We start from the raw sequence: 17903 nt of genomic DNA, 5'->3' as shown, positions 1-17903 counted from the left end.
TGTCAAATTCGCCAGTCAGGATCAGGTCTATTTTTTTTGCGATGTTTGGACCATTTTTTTGGGCGATTTCCAAATTTGCATCTCATTAAATATGCAAACTGTATATTTTTCAATGGGAAAACATCTGGATGCGAGTTCCGGAGATGAAAAAAATCGCACTTTCAGAAAGTGCGATTTCACCGCAAATACCGCATTTTTTGCAGATTTTTGCATCTCATTAATTATGCAAATTCGGGAAAAAGTGCGAAAACTGACGTTTTTAATCGCCAAAAAACGGAAATTGATCCCTTTAACATGTCAACCAGAGGATGGAATACTAAGCAGAATATCTATCTTTGTGTATGACTCCAAAACTCAATAGGGTGATTGGAACAATTGAGAATGTCTAAATGCTACAGAGGGATTTAAATAAATTAGATATTTGGGCAGACAAATAGAAAATGAGGTTCAGTGTATATAAAATGAAGGTTATCTCAGGAGGCATAACGTGTAAAAAAATATATAAAAAGTGTGAATAGTTGCCGACTTTTAGGCTGCCTTCTCCAGGAGAGGGCAGCCAGCTCTGTAAAGTAGGGGACGGGGCCATCTATGGGAGACAGAAGGGGGCGGGGTGTTGGAGCCACAGAAGCAATGCTCTATTTGGGGGCGTGTCTAGAGCGATCACGTCATTTTAGCTCTGCCCCCGGTCATGCAATGGCGGTATTTCCGAGGGGCGGTTTGTGGGAGGTGGACAGCAATGCGGAAGGGTTGCCCCCCTTTCCAGGGGCCAGGAGGGGGACCTTGGAGTCCTAATTGACAACAAACTGAGGGGCAGTGCTCAATGCCATGGAGCAGTCAGAAAGGCTAACGGTGCCCATACACATTGCGATAAGGAGCGTGCAATGCAACGCGATGCACGCTCCCACGCGCATCGCATCACTTCTCCCGGAGAGGAGTATTAAAAATTCGGCATGTATGCAAAGCGGACGTGCGCGATCCGATGCGATCTGCGTCGCTTTGCACGCTGCTTATCGCAACATGTATGGGCACCTTAACAGTTTTCATGCACCTGTTTATACAGGCTAGTATTCTATGAAAATGTAATCATGCCACTATACAAGGCACTGGTTAGACTGCATCTGCAATTCGGAGTGCAATTCTGGGCCACACACTACAATAGGGACATTGCAGAACTGGAAAAAATTAAGAAAAGGGCAACCAAGTTAATAAAAGGGATGGAGTATTTAAGATACAAGGATAGATTAGCCAAATTAGTGATGTTTACGCTGGAGAAGAGACATTTAAAAGGATATATCTATATATATTTTTCACTGTTTTTTGACCAGAATGTCGACACAGTCGACACAGTTTGAAGTGCAGCGCATCGCTCACTTCGCTTGCAAATGCTTTGGGCACGGTGCCTTGCTACGCTCGGCACACTATTTTATTCTCGTACCATGCCCTAGTGGATGGTAGGGCATGAAATACCGCCTGTCGGCACATGTCGGCTCAAAAAACAGTGAAAAACCCCATGTCGACCTTTTGACTGTCGACCTAGCCCATGTCGACCTTGACCCATGACACAAGGTAGCTGGATAACTATGCTAAGCCACATAAGTGTGCGGCACAAACACGTGGCTCATGTGGCACTGCAGCGGCAGACAGGATGGCAGTTTAAAAAACTAGGCCCCAAAAAGACCCCTATCTGGCTTGATCAAGCACTGTTTACCATGTGCAGCCAAGGAGCAGTGGGCATTTCGTGCAGCACAGAGTTTGTCTGCAAGCAGGGCCGTTTTTAGAGGCGGACAAGCCGTGCAGCAGCCCGGGGCGCCGCACGGCTTGTCAGCCTCTGTTAAACAGCCGGGGCGCCTGGCAGTTACCCCCAGCGCCGCCTTTGCCCCCTCTCCCCGTCCGCGGCGCCACAGCTTTTTAATTTCCCAGGGGAGGGGAGGGGAGCGCATCGCGTCTCTCCTTCCCCTCGCTCCCTTGGCTGTCAGCCAATCAGAGCTCGCGGGCGGCAGCCAATCAGGAGCCAGCCCGCGAGCTATGAATGGCTGACGGCTCAGGAAAACACTGTGAAGGCGAGGTGCGTGATCATGTGCGCTCCGCTCCCCTCCCCTCCCCTCCGAGTCCCCAGGAAAGCAGCAGCAACGCAGCAGCAGCGCAGCAGCGCAGCAGCAGCAGCCAAGACACAGACAGTGAGTTGTGGGGGCATATATGTGTGGCACTGTGGGGGCATGCCACTGTGGGGGCATATATGTATGGCATTGTGGGGGCATATCTGTGGCACTGTGGGGGCATATTTGGCACTGTGGGTGCATATATGTATAATGTATGGCACTGTGGGGGCATATTTGGCACTGTGGGGGCATAGCTGTCACTGTGGGGGCATATGTGTGGCACTGTGAGGGCAAATCTGCCACTGTGGGGTCATATATGTTTGGCACTGTGGGGGCATATCTGTGGCACTGGGGGAATATTTGTCACTGTGGGGGCATATATGTGTGGTACTGTGGGGGCATATATGTGTGGTACTGTGGGGGCATATATGTATGGCACTGTGGGGGCATATATGTATGGCACTGTGGGGGGCGTATCTGTGGCTCTGTGGGGGCATATTTGGCACTGTGGGGGCATATGTGTGGCACTGTGGGTGCATAGCTGTCACTGTGGGGGCATATGTGTGGCAATGTGGGTGTGTATCTGCCACTGTGGGGGCATATATATATGGCACTGTGGGGGCATATCTGGCACTGTGGGGGCATATTAGTAAACGGCGGCAGCGGTGCGTGGGGCAGAATGTGTGGTACTTATGTATTATCTGGGCGGCCAATTTTCTTCATCGCATGCGATGCGATTTTTCATTGTAAAGACCCGATTTTTCATTGTATAGCCACCCATGGGTGATTTCATACCCCCACTATCCAACTAAGCATGGAGTTGATTTTATATACTGTAGTGTGGCGAGCGGACGCAGATTACTTTACATGTATTCTGCGTCCCCTCGCGGGGCTCGCTGCACTCGCCACGCTTCCGGCTCGGTGGTTTGCTGCGCTCGCCACACTATATAAGATCAACTCCATGCATAGTTGGATAGTGGGGGTATGAAATCACCCATGGGTGACTATACAATTAAAAATCGGGTCTTTACAATGAAAAATCGCATCGCATGAATTGTATGCCACTATATTGCATGCGATGCGATGCAATACAATGAAAAAATCGGGCGCCCAGATATTACACAAGTACCGAATGTGTAATAGGCATTACGGTGTGGGGAGTATTGCGTAATTGCCATCACAGTGTGGAGTGTAATGGGCATCACGATGTGCGACATAATGTGTAATTGTCATCACGGTGTGCGACATAATGTGTAATTGTCATCATGGTGTGCGACATAAGGTGTAATTGTCATCACAGTGTGCTACGTAATGTTTTATTGGAATCACGGATAAATAGTGTATAATGATTTAAGTAGGCTGTCATTGGCCTTGATCTGTGAGGCGTACTAGGTCACTGTGTGGCCTTCAGCTGGCCAACTTAAGTGCGGGAGGACAATGACAATTCCTGCGGTAACCAATGTCTGGTCATGCAGGTCGCAAAAGTGAGATGTAAGGTAATTTGTTGTCCTGCTAGACCAAACCCCTTATATTAAGCCACGCCCCTTTCGACAAATAAACCACACACCCTATTTTGGCGCGCGCAATTTCTTCTGTACCATGTTATATATTGGGGGGGGGGGGGCGCATTTTTATTTCTTTGCCCTGGGAGCTAAACTGTCTAGAAACGGCCCTGTCTGCAAGTGTGTAACTGTTTCGATCAGTTTAACATCCAACAAGACCCCTATCTGGCTTGATCGTGCACTGTTTACCATGTGCAGCCAAGGAGCAGTGGGCATTTCGTGCAGCACAGAGTTTGTCTGAAAGTGTGTAACTGTTTCGATCAGTTTAACATCCAACAAGATCAATATCTGGTTTGATTGTGTGATTATGATTATTATTAATTAATGTAATCTGATTGTTTAATTTTGAGATTATTATTCATTTATTAGCAGTCGTCTCTTAAATCATTGCCTAATGGGTGTAGGGGAGGGGGCTAATCAATTACTAGGTGGCAGATGGAAGAGTTCCTCCACCTCTCTAGGACCCCTGGGTTGGAGATGTATCGCTTTCAGCAACCGGTGTCTTACTACCTACTGTAACGTACATGTACGGGTAAGCAGCCAACAAGACCCCTATCTGGGATATGAGGGCTATCTGGCTGCTACTTCTGTCACTTAATTGATCGCTAGGGTGGATTCAGCTTTCTGGCTCGCTAGGCAGGTGTTCCCTTTCCTCACTCAGGTGCAGCCCCGCTCCTCTGCCTATGTCATAGGTGGCCGTGTAGGCTTGAATGGTCTTTTGCTGCTCCTTCATTTTCTGCAGCATATAGGGGGTGGAGTTCTAGTGTGTCACCACCTCTTGTTTAAGCTGATGGCAGGGCAGGTTGCGGAGGTTTTGCTCCCGCTAGAGGCTTCGGCAGGCTGTGGTAGAATGCCAAAAGTGTCCGCAAATTTTGCGGGCAGCCGCAAGCATCTCCTGCACGCACCTGTCATTTTTGATGAAATGCTGCACCACCAAATTTATTGTGTGAGCAAAACATGGCACATGCTGGAAATTGGAAATTACCCATGTTTAATGCCCGCACAATGCTACTGGCATTGTCCGACACCACAAATCCCCAGGAGAGTCTAAGGGGGGTAAGCCACTGGGAGATGATTTCCCTCAGTTTCTCTAAGAGGTTGCTGGCGTTGTGCCTCTTCCTGAAACCGGTGATACACAGCGTAGCCTGCCTTGGAAGGAGCTGGCGTGCAAGAGATGCTGCTGCTGCGGAAGGTGATGCATCTACCCAGTGGGCTGTCACAGTCATATAGTCCTTAGTTTGCCCTGATCCACTTGTCCACATGTCTGTAGTTAAGTGTACAGTGGGTACAGCCGCATTTTTCAGGGCACTGAGGACACTTTTTCTGACGTCTTTTTCTGTACATCCCGGGTATCGCCTGCCTAGTGAAGTGGAATCTAGACGGGATTGGTACAGGGGACACAATACCTCCATCAACCGTTTAAATCCCACTCCCTTTATGGCGGACACCGGACGCACGTCTAACACCGACATAGCTGTCAAGGCCGCAGTTATCCGCTTTGCATGACTGCTGTTGTATTTCATCCTCATGGAAAACGACTGTTGGATGGGCAATTGCTTAGGGAAAGACGTAGCGGTCTTACGACTTCCCCTCTGGGACGATGACTGACCTCCAGGAGCAGCAACAGCAGCAGTGGCAGTATTAGTAGGCGTAGCACTGCAGGATCCTCTAGAGGAATCTATGGAGTCAGTCATGCAAGTCACATTGTGGGGTTCATTCAATGCAGCAGGGAGAGGATGGCTTATTTTCGTTGAGGAGAAGCTATCCTCGCCAGCCAACCGCAGTATTTAATGTTTGGGAGAAATCCTCACCTTCTGATCCCCTTAAACCAGGGGCGTAACTAGAACTTGGTGGGCCCCATAGCAAAATTTAGGTACTTTTAGGTACTTAGGTACTTGCCATAAGATTTCCATCTTATGGCATCTTATGCCATCGCATCGCATGGCATGCCATATAGCCGCATACAATGCATGCAATGCGATACGATGAGATTTTTCATTGTATAAGCACCCTAATGGGTGCTTACAATGTTAAATGCACCCCCACGCCACCCCCACTATCAATGCGAACCCGAAGAGTGGCGAGTGCAGCGAGCCCGCGAGGTGCGGTGGTACGCGTCCTCTGACCTTTTCATACCGCCACTATTCACGTTGGTGTGGAGTTGATGTTAGATAGTGTGGTGAGTGCAGCGAGCCCGCGAGGTGCGGTGGTACGCGTCCTCTGACCTTTTCATACCGCCACTATTCACGTTGGTGTGGAGTTGATCTTAGATAGTGTGGCGAGCGCAGCGAGCCACCAAGCCCGAAGCTGGGCGAGCGCAGTGCGCCCCACGAGGGGAATGTATTACTTTACATGTATTCCGTGTTCCCTCGCAGGGCTCGCTGTGCTCACCACGCTTTGGGCTTGGTGGCTCGCTGCGCTCGCCACACTATCTATAATCAACTCCATGTCGACGTGGATAGTGGGGGTATGAAAAGGTCGGAGGATGCTTACCGCCTCCGCTCGCCACGCTTCGGGTTCGCGTTGATAGTGGGGGGGCATTTAACATTGTAAGGACACATCAGGGTGGTTGTACAATAAAAAAAATCGTATACCATCGCATTGTATGCCATTGTATGGCATACGATATGATTTTTTATTGTACAATATCGCGTCGCATCGCATCGCATCGTATACCATATTTAGTCTTATGATGTATATGATGCGATGGGCGCCGTGCTAGGAAACAAGTACCAAAATTTATAATGGGCCCCCCCCTAACTCAAGTCTCTACCTTACTCTGCTTTGCTCTCCCCTCCGGCGAGCAGCTGAACATACAGGCGGCCGCAGCTCCCTAAAAAAACAAAACCTAAGCATGGTGCAGGGGAATGCTTGCTGTCTATCGGGCCCCCCCAGCCACCGGGCTCCATAGCAGCTGCACCCCCTGCACCCACAGTAGTTCCGCCACTGCCTTAAACGCAGAGGTTCAACGCAAATGAAGCGAGCCTGCTGCATTTTGTGGCAAGCCCCGCCGTTTTGATGGCCACACTTGCTGTTTCCACCTCGCCTCAGGGAATAGGCGAGATGGAACGGGGAGTGAAGGGGAGGCCATTGAATACTCTGACAGCAAGCTATCGGCACTGCTCGCTGTATAACTCGCCGTCAGGTTCTCGCCAAAGGCATTTACTATACCTCTATACAGTACATCATGTATATCTGCATAAGAAAGAACTTGACAGTGTTTTCTGGGGAAAGCATTTCACAGACAGTAAGTGACAGATAGTCACTTACTGAATATATCATACCTCCCAACTGTCACGATTACAGCAGGACAGTCACGATTTTCGGGTCCTGTCCCGCTGTCCTACCCGCGGCAGGCATTGTCCCGCTGCGGGGGGTGGCAGTTGGGAGACCCCACAATCTAATAGAATAGACGCTGTGCGCATGCGCACAGCGTCTATTCTCGTATGAAAATGAGGTTGTGGCTAATTAGCATAAGCCGCGCCCTCATTTGCATACGCCCCGCTCATGCTCAAAATTGCAAAAAGACGCTGTGTAGATTCAAATGGCTGTTTAATGTTAAAGGAGGCAGATGTTTCCATGTACCCCCTAGTACATGGAAACATCTGTGTGTGTTCCTTCTCAAAACTTTCTCCCTTTGGTATACCACATTCAAACTATGTTTATCTCTTTTTACATCTTAGGGGCAGATTTATTAAGCTTGGAGAAGAGATAAACTGGAGATAAAGTGGAGAAAAGGTAAAAGGAGATAAAGCACCAGCCAATCAACTCCCAACTGTCTTTTTTAAACACAGCTAATTGGCTGTGCTTTATCTCCTTTTACCTTTTCTCCGCTTTATCTCCAGTTTATCTCTCCTCCAAGCTTAATAAATCCGCCCCTTAGCCTTTAAGAGTTTCTCAGGGCCATTCACTATTAATGTATAGAAAAGGAAAAGGGGAATGGGATAGAGACCGCACCAGTCTTGTTGAGCACTATGTTATGATAATTGTAAATTATGGTCTAATCTGTATAATTTGGGACTACTGACTTTATGAGTGTAATCTCACAATCGGTCACCACACCCTTTGGAAAAAAGAATTTCTTTGGGTTAGGCGTGACAGTCAGTGGTGCACCCCGAGTTTTGAAAATAGGTCAAAATGTGACTATTAGTTCAAGAGAGAACAAAAAAAGAAAAAAGAAAACTCTGTTTGGGGGCACCCTTACGTCCCAAAATATTCTATGTACTGTGACTATTCTTTAATATTTAACTTTTATTTCATTTGTTAAAATTATGGACCACCTCTCATCAGTTATCACACACCGCGAAAATTATGAATATTTTTAAAAACTATCCATGTTTAAATTGCAAATCAATACCTTCATCAATATGAAAATTTGAAAAATATCCCAAAAAATGTAAAAAATGACCATCATATATCCAGCCACTTTTTACCCATTAACTTGGGTTGGTTGCGTGGTTAAATCATTGGTCATCAATCTCATACCATCTTGTTTACGCAAGAACCCTATTCCACTGCGTGTTATTTTCTCAGAAATTATGACCAAAAGGAGAAAAAATATGTAATCCGCCCTCTCAGACTTGTATCACTTCTGCTATTCACCCTTCATGCCACCGGCGGCAGAGGAAAGGGAATGAGAGAGTTTATTGTCTCGGGGTTTAGGATTGAAATAGATAAGATAGCCAACCGTTATACCGATGTGGTTACCCTTGGCAACCCTGTTGCCATGTAAGGCATTGCAGGGTACTACCTATGGATCCCAGTCGGCTTTTGGTTCGCTATGAAAAAAAGGGGGGAGTATTTTGCAGGTAATAGTGGTCACCTCTGCCAGCAAGACTCCACCTCTGCTTTTCTCCCTCTTGTAGCCCACAGAGGAGGGAAAATGAGAGAGTGGGGTCCACCCGGGTTTTGACCTAAATAGTCAGATGACCAATTACAGTGCCGGCAGATCCTGCAAGCTGCTCCTGATACTATATGAGCATTGCAGGATGCTATTCTTGCTGGAGGTCGGCTCTCATATTGGTCATGAAACAAAGAAAAAGGTGCAGTATAATTTTAGAACATACAAATAATTATAGGTCTCATCTCCTTAATGCCTCTTTTATATATTGTACTCTCTTACATATTCAGTGATTAATTACCTCTCTGTACCACCTTAATTCTTTTATTCTTATCTAGTAGTTAAATAACCTCTTACTCTCCAATTATTGTCTAAATTTCTATTAAAGATGAAGGCGGAATTAAATAAGGTATGCGTTTGTTTTTATCAATATTTAAAACATGTACTGTCACATAATAATCATATAATAATTTATGAGGAATTGTAACCAGTATTTTTTGCTTCTGGATAGTATCAATTAATTTCTGAATACTAAGTTGCCAATATTCATTCAGTACCAGACAACATCAATTAATTCCTAAAGGGGCAGTCACCAGCGTTGATCCTGTCTCCACAGGATACAAATACATTGGACTCCCAAATGGATCAATTGTTCTTACCCTAGACAGCCAGCCACGTATCTATATATAGTTTAGGCGCAGTTCCTGAGACAATAAACAGTGAAATACTTCATCTCTAATGTCAGAGAATTACATAGCACTGTTGCAGCACATCAGATACGATATATTCTAAGATATGCTGACAATTGCAATTGTGCTGTTCTCACATCAAATATACAGCACGGTTGCAATGTCTGTTTGTCAATTCTCCTGTAACAATCAACTTGGTGCAAAAAATTCAAAGGATATAATTCCTAACACCATATATCAGTGCTATCTCCTTAGGTAGTAATTATGTATCCCACCTATTGTCTGGCAGCCTGTCTCTGTATGAGCGTATCAACATTGGTAAATCCCCAGCGTCCGCACACTCCAATAGTGCATGACAGCTGGGTATCCCAAATGCCACCCGTTAGTTGTACCGCTCCCCCCTAAGGGTAAACTTTATATCACTCCGGCTTCTATTAGCGGGTCGCCAGTTTGTACTCGCACTGACGCGAGATACTCCTGGCGTCCCCCCGTTACCTCTCCCGCCGGCAGGAACAATTGACCCGGCTGCGTCTCTCTGCTGCGTCTCGATGCTGCGTCTGGCTCTGTGGGAGGCTTCCCTGGACTGATTAGGATTTCAATTCCTGCGGTCACATGCGTGCACCATGTGACCTCTCAACCTTCTGACGTACGTTTCGCCTAAGCTTTGTCAAAGTAGATTTATTTAGGTCAAAACCCGGGTGGACCCCACTCTCTCATTTTCCCTCCTCTGTGGGCTACAAGAGGGAGAAAAGCAGAGGTGGAGTCTTGCTGGCAGGGGTGACCACTATTACCTGCAAAATACTCCCCCCTTTTTTTCATAGCGAACCAAAAGCCGACTGGGATCCATAGGTAGTACCCTGCAATGCCTTACATGGCAACAGGGTTGCCAAGGGTAACCACATCGGTATAACGGTTGGCTATCTTATCTATTTCAATCCTAAACCCCGAGACAATAAACTCTCTCATTCCCTTTCCTCTGCCGCCGGTGGCATGAAGGGTGAATAGCAGAAGTGATACAAGTCTGAGAGGGCGGATTACATATTTTTTCTCCTTTTGGTCATAATTTCTGAGAAAATAACACGCAGTGGAATAGGGTTCTTGCGTAAACAAGATGGTATGAGATTGATGACCAATGATTTAACCACGCAACCAACCCAAGTTAATGGGTAAAAAGTGGCTGGATATATGATGGTCATTTTTTACATTTTTTTAGATATTTTTCAAATTTTCATATTGATGAAGGTATTGATTTGCAATTTAAACATGGATAGTTTTTAAAAATATTCATAATTTTCGCGGTGTGTGATAACTGATGAGAGGTGGTCCATAATTTTAACAAATGAAATAAAAGTTAAATATTAAAGAATAGTCACAGTACATAGAATATTTTGGGACGTAAGGGTGCCCCCAAACAGAGTTTTCTTTTTTCTTTTTTTGTTCTCTCCATTCACTATTAAAGCAGAACCACAGTCTAAGTTTGAGAAAAGCCATGCCAACAAAAAAAAATGACACAATTTGGGTCGCAGCACCTCAGCTCCTACAAGTAAAAGTGTGGTAAGACATGAAAATACAGAGGAAGTACTGTGATATATGTATGTATACATTAAATTTCTTATTTGAATGAGACTGGACTCAGTTAAAAGGTAAATACCCCTCCAGGATGGAGGGAATGGACTATCCCAGCCAAACTGAGGTAAATACCCCTCCGGGATGGAGGGAATGGACTATCCCAGCCAAACTGTGCTTTTTGCATTTTGTTAAATAAAGTTGCAGGACAGAGAAAAAAACTAGGAAGTAGCTGGGCTCTTGTGAGGAGAGGAGCACATGAGGAGAGCAGAGAGAGATGGTGCACAGCTCTGATAGAGACTGAGCACACAAAAGGAAGGACTTGGTGAGTCAAACCTGGGGAGACCTCTTGCTTAATAGACAGAGTACTGTTCACTGCAGTTATCCAGCAACAGCCTGAGCCCCTCAGAGAGTAGTGGGAAGCTATTGGAACAGCAGTTTATACTGGGATCTCATGTACGTTTGCATACCTCCCAACTTCTTTGCTTCATAAATAGGGACACTCGCGCGGCCGAAAATGGGGCGGGGCGTATACAAATGAGGGCGCGGCTTATGCTAATTAGCAGCAACCTCATTTTCATACGAGAATAGACGCTGTGCGCATGCGCACAGCGTCTATTCTATTAGATTGGGGCTCTCCCAACTGCCACCCCCCGCAGCGGGACAATGCCTGCCGCGGGTGGGACAGCGGGACAGGACCCGAAAATCGTGACTGTCCCTCTGTAATCATGACAGTTGGGAGGTATGCGTTTGTGTAAATGGACACTTAAAGAAGCTGGGCAAACAGAATTCATCTTTAAGTGACCCTCTCCCAAATCTAACCAGCCACACCAAGAAAGACTTGCATGTTAATAGACTGTATTGAATAACTACAGAATTGCTCAGTGGCAGGGGATGGAAGTATCATTGGCCCATGTTGTTACAGCTTTTATAGAAGAGGCAGCTGAGTTAACCAATGTCCTACTGCATTGGTTTGTGTTTAACCTCTTAGGGGGATATTCAATCGCCGTCGAGCATCTCCCGTGGGGGAGATGCTCGACGGGCCCTATTCAATGCTGTCTTCCCCGACAGCATTGAACAGGGTTTCCTGGCAAAACGAGCCCGACATCTCTAGCTGTCGGGCTCGTTCTGCCGAGAACAGCCGGGAAGTGACGAGCTGCCGGCTGCATCTCGTCACTTCCCGGCCGCAACTCGCGGCCACGCCCCCTTCTCGTCCCGCTGCAGGCGGGACATTGAATCCCGCCTGCATGTTCTCGGTCGAGCTGACCGAGAACGGGACTGGGTCACGGCAGGCGAGCAAGCTCATCTGCCGTGACCCGAAGATTGAATACCCCCCTTAAAGTTGGATCCTCTTGAACAAAAGACTGCTGCAGGAAAGACATTTAATATCTCACTAATTATGTCCAAATCCAAGTGGGTTACAAATATTTAGCACAAGTTTATAGTAAAAACCAGGAACTGACCCTTTGGGATCTCTGTGATAGACTCTAGACTTTTAAGGGGTGATTGAACTTTCCCAAGGATTCTAAAAGGACAATAACAACGGTGACTACAGTATATTGCTCTTTCTAGGGTCAGCCAGGTACCAAGTGCACTATAAATCATTCATTACTGCGCAATAATAATACTTATCTGTCTATTCTAAATCTATGCATCAATATTAATTATCTGTTGGCCTATGCAATATATACGTGTTGTTCTGTTTCATGCAAATGTGATACTCAGGTTATGTTCCATTGAATGTGAAGTTTAGACAGTCTTATAATATAACAGTTAAAAGTGAATTATACGGAGCAGTGGTGTGAAGTTGTCGGTTAGAACTGCAGAATATAGCGACTCCCTGCAGTTGTAGTCAGTCAGGCACGCCGTGCATTATTTACTGTTATTGAGAATATGAGTTGTTCAGTAATATGCAAATAAAGTGTTAACCTCTTTTGAACCACACTGAGTCTCCTGCCTCCAATCCGCTGACATAGAAGAAACAGCACCATCCAAGCGGCAAGACCGGTAAGACAGCACACCAAGGTACACCGGTGGTTATCACAGTACAAACAGGCTTGGCAGTTAAGCAAGAGAGACAAACAGCCACTTGAGAGAAACTTTCAAAGCAAGGCTTGCTCCCCAATCTGCTGATGATGCTAGATATACAGCATCCACAAGTCCCTATATACAAGAACATATCAGTCAGCTGATGCTACTAGGCATGCAGCCTCAAGGGACATAGAGTTGGCAAACACAACAGGACAAACACATCAGTGAATCAACAAAGTGGTATATCCAGCGCCATGGTGTACCCAGGTGGAGGACAAACCTGTCAAGTCAGCCAATGTTGTACAAACTGCAGCCTCGAAAGCAAAGGAGTCTTCAGCAGCAGCACAAATTCAACAATCTGCTAATGCTGCAAGAACTGCAGTTCACAGATTAAAACCATGACAAGACTTTAAACATGTAGCATTTCATTATAAAAATATCCAGTATGAGAGTACCCTAAGGTAAATATTGGAAACATGCCCAGGCAATGCATAGGCTGCAGAGTGAAGACATGACAATGACCATCACTTAGGCCCAAGGTCAATCTTTAAAAGGAAGCAGGTAACTCCATGGGAAGTTGTTTGTAGCTTGTTTAGGAGATCTCATAGCTTTTTCATTCTGGCTCTTAATGGAAAAACAAACAACATTGTTTATACAGTACCTCAGTGCTAACATACTGGTACAGTGTCTAGATATGGTCCCTGTCACAGCTAAAACCACAGGCCAGATGCTTTAAGCCTGGTGAAGTGGCCAATAATAACGCACCAGCCAAGCAGCGCCTGTATTTTTTCAAACTCTGGGGCAGATATATTAAGCTTGGTGAAGTGATAAAAGTGTCTGTTTTTTTATCACCGGCCAATCAGCTCCTAACTGTAAAGTTGCAGGCTTGGTTTAAATGACAGTTAGGAGCTGATTGGCTGGTGCTAAAACCAGACACTTTATCATTTCACAGAGCTTAATAAATCTACCCCCAGTCTGTAACTTAACAGATAGGAGCTGATTGGCTGCTGCTTTATCACTGACCACTTTATCACATCACCCGGCTTAATTAATTTGCCCATCATGTAAGCAAACAGTGAGATCTTTGTCATGATCAACGGAATAGGGTTATAGCAGAGGACAATGTAAAAAACTGAAGGCTGCAGATTTACGTCAAGGTCCATTCTTCAACTCGGGTAAGACCAGGTATCCCAGGTAGTGTCTGTATGTCTATATATTGTACTTTGATAGGATACCATTTCATTCCTCCTGGATAATCCACAGTCCATTGTAAGTGAAATTATGAGAAAGTAGAAACAACAGCAACACAAAATGGAAACCATATAAACTCACAGAACAGAGTTAATGACTGCTAAGGCCCATGGGGGCAGATGTATGGAGAGTCTAAATGATAGCAGGCTAATATTCTGGGGGGGAGATTGTGTCTGCAGCAAGTGGTGAAGCCCTATCTCAACAGCAGGGACAGCGCTGTCCCTGCTGCTGGCTCTGATCTGCGCTGGAGATCTCATGTGAGTAGCGATATCCGCACATGCCCAGTCCAGCTGGCTGGGATGAAGGAAACAGCACGTCAGTGTAAACTGACACACTCCAGGAGGGGGGACATCGCCGGAGGCAGACAAGATGTTAATACATCTTGTCAATGTCCCTCATGCGCCGATATAATACATCTGCCCCATGATGTGTAAAAGTCGCCAATGCTCTGCTGATTCCATAGCTTGAGAGTTCTGAAATTCCACTGGCATTAATGAAAGTACAAATATTGTGTGGCAGGAACTTAATGTAGTGGGTTTCCATGGGCGAGCAGCTGCATGCAAGCCTCACACCACCAAGTCCAGTGCCAAGAATCGGATGAAGTGGTGTAAAGCACACTGACACTGGATGGTGGAATAGAGGAAACAAGTTCAGTCGAGTAACTAATAATGTCCTTATCTGTTCCAACATGGCTTAGTGCACAAGGCAAGGAACATAAAAAATATGGTTTGATGAGAAGAACATGACTGGCCCGCAAATAGACTCAACCCCATCAATCACCTTTGGGATGAAATCCTTCAAAGAAAAGTGGAAGCTGTTATACTACAAAAGTGGGACGAACTCCATATTAAAGTATGTATTTGTAAACAATGTCATTACAGTCCCTGTTGGTGTAATGGTCAGGGCCGGATTCAGAAAATGCTAATGCATTGGAGCTGCTGTCCTATACGCAGACGATATATATAAAACTAATTATGGAAAAGATAAATAATTAGTTAAACTGTATATGTTCTCTCTGGCAGCACCCCTGCATGAATAATTGTAATGGTCTTCTCCCTACTACTTAGGGATATTTAAGTAAGGGAAGCGGTCATCTATTAGAATGAACTTAGGTCTACAGTCATTAGGTCGACCCCACTAGGTCGACTGGCAGGAAGGTCGACCTGACTTAAGGTCGACATGGGCCAAGGTCGACATGACTTAAGGTCGAATTTGCATAAAGGTCGGCATGAGGAAGGTCGACTGGTCATAAGGTCGACATGGGGTTTTTCACAGTTTTTTGAGCCGACATGTGCCGACAGGCGGTATTTCATGCCCTACCATCCACTAGGGCGTGGAGGAGGTTATTAAAGCTGTGGCGAGCGAAGCGAGCCACCGTGCCTGAAGCATAGCGAGCGATGCGAGGGTCCGATTCTCATTGCCAACTGTGTCCATGTCGACTGTGTCGACATTCGGATAAAAAAACAGTGAAAAACCCATGTCGACCTTATGACCAGTCGACCTTCCTCATGTCGACCTTTATGCAAATTCGACCTTAAGTCATGTCGACCTTGGCCCATGTCGACCTTAAATCAGGTCGACCTTCCTGCCAGACGACCTAGTGGGGTCGACCTAATGACTGTAGACCTAAGTTCATTCTGATAGATGTACCGATTCCTTAAGTAATGATGTTATGTCCCTTTGCCTTAACTCTATTTGGAAGGTCCTATATGTAGATATGGTGCCAAAATATGAGCTATTAAACATGATATTGCTGCTGCCACCAGGAAATGAATTGAGACACCTGACAGCAGCCTAGCAAATACCAGCATTTGATTGCATCTGACTGCTTTGATAAACAAAAATCTGAGTAGCCCTATGGTTGCCCATATTAGCCTCATGTATACAGAGGCAGGAACCATATTTTCTGCCTACGGGATCCTCGGTAAAGGCTGAGGCACCCCCCGAAAACAGTTATGATTTACCTTTATTTTTGCTCCTCTCCACATTATCTCTTCTATATTGTCCCTGTACTGTATGTCAATCTCCTTGCAATTAAATCCAGCCAGCAACATTGCTAAAGTACATTGATGCAAACATGGTGCATGCACAGATGCTTGCGCTTAAATGCTCAACTGCAAAAACATCGGCATTGTGTACGTTTCTGAAATCAAGTACACATTTTAATTTGAAAAAATGAATCAAAATAAAGGCACCCATACATTAGTTTGAGGTATCACATGCAGCCTTGCATGCAATACCTTGGCAACTACCCACCAGGGATACATTATATGCGGCCCTTTGCATATTGGTATTGTATATGCAATCCCATTTTACTGCCCTAGGATACGATGTATCTTTGGTGTAGCAGGGACAATCTCCAGATCCGATCTGATGGGCACGGGACATCGGATCGGAAGTAAATGAGATACAATATAAAAACACCTTTCACATGATTTATCAGGTCAAAATCGTGTGGAAAAGGGTCATATCGTACTAGAGTATTTGGGCCTTCACATTGATACATTTAGTGGGCACATAAAGTTGACAAGAACATGTGCTGAGAAACCACGTGCACCTTACAAGCACAACCAGAGCTAGAAAACATGTTTAGGAGTGCCTTAATGTAAGGCCAGTATGGCAGTGTAACAGATGGAAAGGGTTGCACTATCCTCACGTGGCTGTAACTATATACTTAACTACCGCACATTCCAATATGAGTATATCACGCAACCATTGCTTTCACCCATGAAACAGATTCTGCTAAGACATGTACTACAACACAAAGGGTTAACACAGGTACATAAATATATAGCAACACAACTTTGCACACACATAGACATACTCTATTTATCTTTTACAAATTGAACACAATGTACTTTTTAAATATCTGAATTAGGTCGAATAAGTAAAAACAACCACGATTCTACACACATCTGTAATTGAAGCATTGCGACAGAGCATAACCTATAACATGACCACTGTAAGTAAACAAACCTATCACTTATTAACATTGTATACAAACACATGCACGCCAAGTGACACGTGTAACAGTTCAAATCAATACATTAGCTACACACATACAAAAACAAAAACTTTATACGATAAACTTACATTTCTTACGCTGCTCTCAATAGCCTGTGTCTTACTTCTGTATGTAGAGAACAAGGCTACATCCTAAGAACTGTAAAGCTGTCAGATACATGCCACGTATAAAATCACATATGAGAAGGAAAAAAAAGAGTGTAACTTAAAAAACTAATAGCTTCTGGTTAAATATAAATAATGAACCAGCAGAGAATAGCATGTGTGTACTTACCTCGGGTAGAAAGCTTGGTATTACTGTGCCAGATGTCTCCTTCAGACTGACTGAAAGAAAGTAGTGGGTACAGACACAGGAAACAACTACACTACTTTATAAGGTATGGGACAGGGGAGGGGGGGGGGGGGAGAGAGTTAGGAAGGGAGGAGAGAAAATTGCTGGTCAGAACACAGGCTACTATAACACGTGGAAAGGAGGAAGAGAACTGAATGGGTAAAAGACACCTCAGGCATGTGAGAGAAACTTTTAGCGCTCAAAATGTGAGAGGAAGGAAGGGAATAATAACAAGCTAATAGCATAGAAAGCATATGCAGTAAGTATTATTACAGGGCAGTCAAAACATTAAGAATTTAGAAAAAAAGAAGGCAAGAGGGTACTTCTGTAGTTTCACGGCGCCAGCATGGCGCCGTGCTACTTCCGGGTTCTACGCTCGCCACGAAATATGTCAAAAAAAGTAACTTAACTCCATGCCAACATGGATAGTTCATACCCCCACTATCCATGTTGGCATGGAATTGATTTTAAATAGCGTGGCGAGCGTAGCGAGCCACCGAGCTCGCAGCA

The 17903-nt window shown here is 45.2% G+C and overlaps 1 protein-coding gene across 2 annotated transcripts in view; it reads right to left on the bottom strand.

Annotated features, from left to right (window-relative positions):
* SLC43A1 (solute carrier family 43 member 1) overlaps nt 1-17457 on the bottom strand; it is a 229498-nt gene extending 212041 nt beyond the window's left edge. The window contains exon 1 of one of the 2 annotated variants that reach the window (XM_083146125.1): nt 17337-17457. The gene's annotated coding sequence lies outside the window, so the exon portion shown is untranslated. Of the gene's footprint in view, nt 1-17131; nt 17152-17336 lie in introns of those variants that run through there. The other variant, XM_083146126.1, reaches the window with a different exon arrangement.
* Between the last annotated feature and the right edge of the window lie 446 nt (nt 17458-17903).

Source organism: Crinia signifera, chromosome 6 (assembly GCF_055691185.1).
Source record: "Crinia signifera chromosome 6, ASM5569118v1, whole genome shotgun sequence".
Lineage (NCBI taxonomy): Eukaryota > Metazoa > Chordata > Amphibia > Anura > Myobatrachidae > Crinia > Crinia signifera.
The sequence above is the reverse complement of the archived record's forward strand: the minus strand, read 5'-3'. Positions and strand labels throughout refer to the sequence as shown.